This window comes from Lycium barbarum, chromosome 12 (assembly GCF_019175385.1).
Source record: "Lycium barbarum isolate Lr01 chromosome 12, ASM1917538v2, whole genome shotgun sequence".
Lineage (NCBI taxonomy): Eukaryota > Viridiplantae > Streptophyta > Magnoliopsida > Solanales > Solanaceae > Lycium > Lycium barbarum.
The window spans coordinates 90,053,789-90,060,453 of NC_083348.1; the positions used below are offsets into that span (position 1 = coordinate 90,053,789).

A 6,665-nucleotide genomic window follows, 5' to 3' on the forward strand; every position below is an offset into this window, starting at 1 on the left:
ATAAAATTTTAAAGGTTTTATAGAATGGCTATTAATTCAATGTATATTATGCAAAGACTGTTTTAAACAAAATGTGTTTTTGAAGTGTTGGAAAAGAACTAAAGTGGAACAGTTATCCGTTAAAACTAGTTTGCCTCTTTTTTAGAATAAGCTAACGTTAATGTAAAATTAGTAACGTTTTAAACTTCTAAAATAGTAAGAATGAATCTTGATTCTCAAAGTATGTAGTCATGCCATTCTAAAATAAATTATTCTAATAATAGAAAATGACAGTATAGATATTATAAGTAGTTGAAACTTATGAAATTAACAGTTGATTTTCCTTAAATTAACTACTCATTATTAAAACCCAAACCCCACTAATTTCGCTAAGGTTTACTTAATCTAAGCAAATAAACAAGTAAAAGTATCAGTCATACAATTACCAATTAAATGCACAAAATAAAATAAAATAGGGGAGTAAAATGATTTAAATGGGCTCAGCCCATTTTGGGCTGTTGCTGTTCGCTGCCACTGCTATGGGCCTCGGCCCAGAATTTTATTTTTTCGCTGCGGGTGGGCTGACTCGAGAAGATTTTGTTGGGCTTTGCCCGAAGCCAAATGCAGGAGGAGATGACAAGTCGCTCGGACTCGTATGCGACATGTCATGCATAGAAAATAAAAAGAAAAAGGATTAGTATACGATCAATGGATAATGTTAAAACATATGGAATATGAACTCAAAAACAAAACAAATTAGCAGATGGTATATTCCAGGCATGGTATGCTCACGATGTATAAACATGAGGAAATTCAAATAAACACAGAATCACCACAACATTCACGCAATTTTCCATAATCATATCAATGGAATGAAACAGATTTCAGCTTCGGCCAGATGTTGACATGGAGCTTAACACACCCAAATCATATTGCAAAGAAGAAGCCAACCTTCTTAAAATTAATCAACCCATAATTCCCAGGAAGAAATTTAAGAAGCATGCTAAATTATCAATCTTTCTTTAAACAGAACAGCAAGTAGAACTGAAGATTCCCAACAAGCTAAATGTGAACACAGCTAGAGGGCAAACTTTCTAAATTATATGTCTTAATAATTTTACTCGAAACAAGGGACTGCTCATGTTTAACGTATTGACAGCTTCCAAACAAACAGTAAACAAAGAGATTCAATGAATACAGCAGTCTTCTGATTTATTTTAAAGTCAAGAACAATTGTCAAATAATAAACTTCACGCGTGGGACAAGACTAAAAATGAAGAAAAATGATTGTTCCTTCCATTTCAAGAAGGACAGATATTCAGCCCAGTGACACCAATTCTAGTCCCAATTGGCATAATGCATCATTTCGAATACAGTATCTAATATACCATGAGATATTCCGACAGAACCATAAACTATGCAGGACATACACAGGTTGCGATCCTTTCGACGGGTACGAGCATGACTTCATTTATCAACTTCAAAAACAGATAGGGCATAATAGTGAACATGAACAGGAAAAGATATTGAATAGAACAGGGACTGAATTAACTTAATCAAACACATACTAGATCACAATAAAAACTGAATAGGTTCAGGGTTGTACAATATCTACCCAAACAGCTTCAACTAAACAGGTGCAGCGGAGTTATTTAAGAAAATAAATCTCTGTAAAACAAGGTATGTAGGCAGATTTTTGACAATATACTCATTGAGCAGAATTTGAATTCACCAACTATAAGCAAATGATTAACATAGAACTTTCTGTGTCTATGGACCAAAAGAGTAGACCATACAAATGCTAACTCCTGCTATCAGAAAGGTCAGGTCTTGATTTTCTTTTACTGCAAACAACCTTAAGCTTATCTGGTCATTTGAACCAATGAAAGATTTCACTTCAAGTCATGAGAATTAGAGTATGATATCCAGAAATAGCCTGTACATGACTTATTTCATGAATTTTTCTTCTATAGACCACCTTTCGGACATAACTGATATCAGGGTCTAAGACAGGTTTGTTTTTCATATAAACATACTAATCAGATAAAAATAGAACTAGGCCTAATACATGGTTGCTAATAGAACTGAGCATAGAACATAAACTATAGACCCAATCAAATCAGTAAGCAACATCGACATGTCATATAACCATTTCGTCGTATCTAACTAAGCAGATTGTGTTCATGTCAGGGTATATTACTTGACCAGATAGAGCAAAAGAGAGACAATGCTGGCCTGTTTTAATCATATAATCAATATACCTAAGATATACACACCATGGTGTGTATATCAGATGTATATCAAATGTATATCTTCTTCTTATCTTGATAACCCACTGTATATCCTATGTATATTCGACTTTAAATAAGTTCTAAGTCTTGTAAATTTCATCTAATCATCCAAACTACAATAGACACCTTTCAAATTCAATTAGAGATTAATATCCAATCCTAACAGCACCCGAACATCAAGCAAAATAACAGGATAACAAAGAAACTACATAATTACTACAAAGAAAACAGAATAAGCTGGGATTTTAACTAAAATAGCAGCTAACGACTAAAACAATAAGTCTAATAATATTACATGTAAAACCATTTCAAATGCTCAATAATCAGAATAAATCATGCTTCACAATTCACAGACCAAGGCAAAGTAAAGCTACGAAGCTTATAAAATCGATTAAGCCATGTTGAACTCTAAATAACACAGAAACGCAGAATTAAGAAACCAATTGGAAATACTGAACAGCAACAGAACATACGCAGTTTCAAGTCCAAACTTGATTTCAACACAACATTATCAGCTAAAGAAACTAAACAGCAGACGATATTACCTTTTTGTGGTACAGTGAAGTGGGGACGTCAAGTCTCGAATCTACACTCGAACACGAACGAACCCGATTAAAGTAGTTAGAGTTTCAAACCGAAAAGGTAAAAGTAGAGTAATTGTTGGTTGTTTTCGTTGATTAAAACTTGTGTGTTTTGTAGGGAATTTTTGGTTCCAAATCCTTTGTCTCCGTTTTCTTAGCTCTCTTGCTCAACAAAAAATCCCCCCCTTTTTCAATCTGTTTTCTTGATGATTTGTCTAAGTTTATTGGCTTCTTTTTCGTTTTGTCCAGCCATCCCCCCTAAAGATGGTTCCATTCGAGTTATATTTATAGGGTTTGATTTGTATTGACGAAAAAGAGAGGAGCGAGGGGAGCGTGTGTGGGGGTGAGGAAGCGCGGAAAGGGAGCGGCGGAGAAAGGGAAAAGGAGGGAAAGGAGGGGACGAGAATGAGGGATGAGCGGCGGAGAAAAGGGAAAAGGAGAGAAAGGAGGAAAGAGGAAAAGAAGAAAGGGAGAGATGAGGAGGCGGAAAGGGAAAAGGAGAAAAGAGAAAGAGCAATTGTTGACACCTAATTTTGGCTTGACATGCTTAAAATTAACGTTTTGGGGGGCCCTGATTCGTTAAAGAGCACGAAATACATTTTTTACATTTTTTCAACAATTTATTGATGATTATCCTTATTTTAGGAATTTTCTCAATTTATTGTCATTTTTCAAGAATCATTATTTTGCACATGTACAGCGTAATACTACAATTTTTTGTGCAATTAATAATTGTTTCTTAATTTTATAGCAATAAATTTTCATATCATAGACATTAATGTTTATATTTTATACTTGCGTTATTATTTATACATGTATTAATTAACTATATTTTAGTACAGTCTGACAGTGCAGAGAAAATCGGAGTAATTAATTTTTAAACGCAGAGTAAAATCCGATCAAGTCAAGGTTTCATCACTTTTTTTAAAAAAAAGGGATTAAAATAAGCATTGAGGGGACAAAGGGGTGCATTCTTTCATTTTTTGGACAAAAGAGGGTGTTCATTGATATTATAAGAAAGGGTGGGGTTAAATTTTATTTTTTCATCCTTTGTCTTCATTCTATACCCAAACACACACTTACACAGACAACACATCTCCTTTTCCAGATTTTATTCCTTTCCCCTTTTCTCTGCGGGCCCCACATGTTTTCTACCTTTTGAATTTTCTTCCATTTCTTTCCCCCTAAAAACTCTCTCTCCTCATTATTCCACCACACTTAATTTTTCAGATTTTTGGCTCTCTCTTCCAACAAAAGAAAACCTAAACATTTTCCCTCCTCTCATTTTTTTTTTCACAGCCGCCGCTGCCTCCACGCCGGAGCTCGGAGCTCCGGCGAGGCTCCAAAACACCTCCCTTCCCATTTTCCAGCTCATCTCCCCATCTTCATCTTCTTCGCTGCTCCGGCGAGGAGCTTCAAGCTCCGGTGAACTGGAGCAGCCACCACGCCACCAAACCACAAGCCCACTGCCCCACAACTTCATCTTTCCCGTCCCTCAACCACACCATCACCACGACACCTCCATCAACCACCACTGCCCCATCACATCGCCACCAACATTACAAATCAACAACACCAACGCCAGCTAACTTCACCCCACGAACCCCCACCCCCACTCAAAATATTCTACTCCATTACAGAACCTCCAGCCAAGATACAAAGTTGTTGTGGAAGATAAGTAGATAACCGAAAACTCACGCATTATTAAGTCACACTTCTTGTTTTAAGTACCTTTAAACGTATATATTGGGTTCTTTGTCATATAAAGTTAGTTTTTTTTTTTATTCCATAGATGAGATTAGGTATGTGTCTGTGGTATTGATAATGCCTTTCTTTACAAGAGATTAGTGTCATTATTTTAGGTGAACCCAAAAGGTGATTGCACATATATATTTTTTGTCATCATTTATATTCTACTGGCAAAAAGCAGCTAGCTCCAATTTCCCCACTAACTTTTTCTCCCTCGTCCCAATACTATCATCTTTGTTTTATTCCTCATGTTGTTTTGTGTCTGTCCCTTTGATGTTCCCAAATTGCCCAGTCCACTCATAATATTCTTGGATTTGATGCAATATCTTCACTATCCATTTGGGTCATTATTTTTTCTGCAAGATAACATTTTCTTGCATAGTATGAGCTTCTCTTCAAGTGTTTGATTAGCCTAATAATGGATATTGAAAGTTGGGGCCAAAATTTATTGCCATATGGGTGATTAACTTGCTGCCTTGATTCAATATAATGATCGGATGCTACACTTGATAAGAAGTAGACACTATACTTGATGTTGCTTGTTAAGAACACTTGAAGGGGCATAAATGCTATGCTCGGTTATGAAACAGTCGCTGCATTTTGAATGTTATTTGTCTGATAAAACACTGCTGTATTTTCGGATAATCCGAAGCTACACTGGTTTGAACACGATACTACAGTATTGGCCGATGAAGAAATTTCCGTCGATTTCTAAGGCCTTCCATGTACAAAGACGGATTTTTATTTTAAGTTTATTCATTATTTTTAATTCATCCGATAATTATTTATTCTCTTATTGACATTTTTTATTAAGTCTCATGCAGGTATTGAAGTTATTTTTTTGAAGATGACACTCAAAAGAAGTTCAAATAGCTTCTTAAATTCTTTGTTTATATATTTTTTTTTACATTCTTAAATTATGCAAGCATAAAATATAGTGAAACTTTACTTTTTAGGGTGTAGGTTAGTGGTATTTATTTATGATCTGCTTAGGTGATTTAAATTTCATGTGCTTTAGACAAATTAATATTAGGCAGTTATTATTTTTGTAGCTAATATTCTTATAGTTATCACGTTTTGCTAGAGTTTTAATTCAATAGCTTAGCATACTTAAGTGAATAAATAGGGCGATTTGCCTCAATATTTAGGCTTTAGAATATACTCTCATAATTAATTGATTAGGCGTACATACTTAGCTAGTTAAATTAGTTAACTCACTTCGAGTGCAAAATAATTTCATGCCCATTTTTTACACCTTTGTCACATACTCAAGCTTCTAAGTTGCACATAACTTTTTTTTAATTATTATAACACATATGTATAAAATACGTATTGCATGATTATTTATGTGAATATTCATATTATTCTTTAGCCTAAATTCTATTAATTTTTGTAAATAATAAAGCCTTTTACACATCCCTCGTATAGTTAAATTGGTTCAGCCGGGAATCACATTTGTGGATTCTGAAGGATGCCTAACACCTTCCCTTCGGAATAATTTGAACCCTTACCTAGAATCTCACTTATTTTCGTAGACCATGTTAAGCTGCATATATTAATAATTTATAGGTACCCTAGTATACCTTAAATGCTAGGTGGCGACTCTGTACATAATTAATTATTTCAGAGCTCCATAAGTTGTGCTTTGTTTAGCCTTGGTAAAAATAGGTGCAACAGCAATTAGGTTAGATGTTGAGATGTAGTCAAAATAAAAAAAATGTGGAGCCCATTAAAGAAAAAGGGAAAAAGAAATCAGATTGTGGGGAGATGTGTGGCGTGGAAAGAGGAATACAAATGCAAAGTTTTCTTTCTTTCTTTTTTTTTTCTTTTTTTTTCTTTTGGGGTAGATAGCTATTATCAAGAATTTACCCCTTGTAAAATAATATTTTGATGAAATAAAAATTATAATACGTTGTTTTAAAATACGAGCTTCAAAATGAGTCCAACATTGATATACTTCCGAGCAATTGCTTATGAGGTGAAAATTGTTGATTCTTCCTCCTCTATTTAATTATTTTTGAGTTTCTAATTTAGTAACTAGTACAATATATACTATGTGAAGACA

General features: G+C 34.4%; 1 long non-coding RNA gene across 1 annotated transcript; it reads right to left on the reverse strand.

Annotated features, from left to right (window-relative positions):
• Window positions 1-317: 317 nt before the first annotated feature.
• LOC132623862 (uncharacterized) lies at window positions 318-3,326 on the reverse strand. Its single transcript, XR_009576450.1, has 2 exons — window positions 2,816-3,326; window positions 318-1,457 (listed from the first exon to the last, which is right to left on the reverse strand). It is a non-coding gene; the product is annotated as an uncharacterized LOC132623862 (long non-coding RNA).
• Between the last annotated feature and the right edge of the window lie 3,339 nt (window positions 3,327-6,665).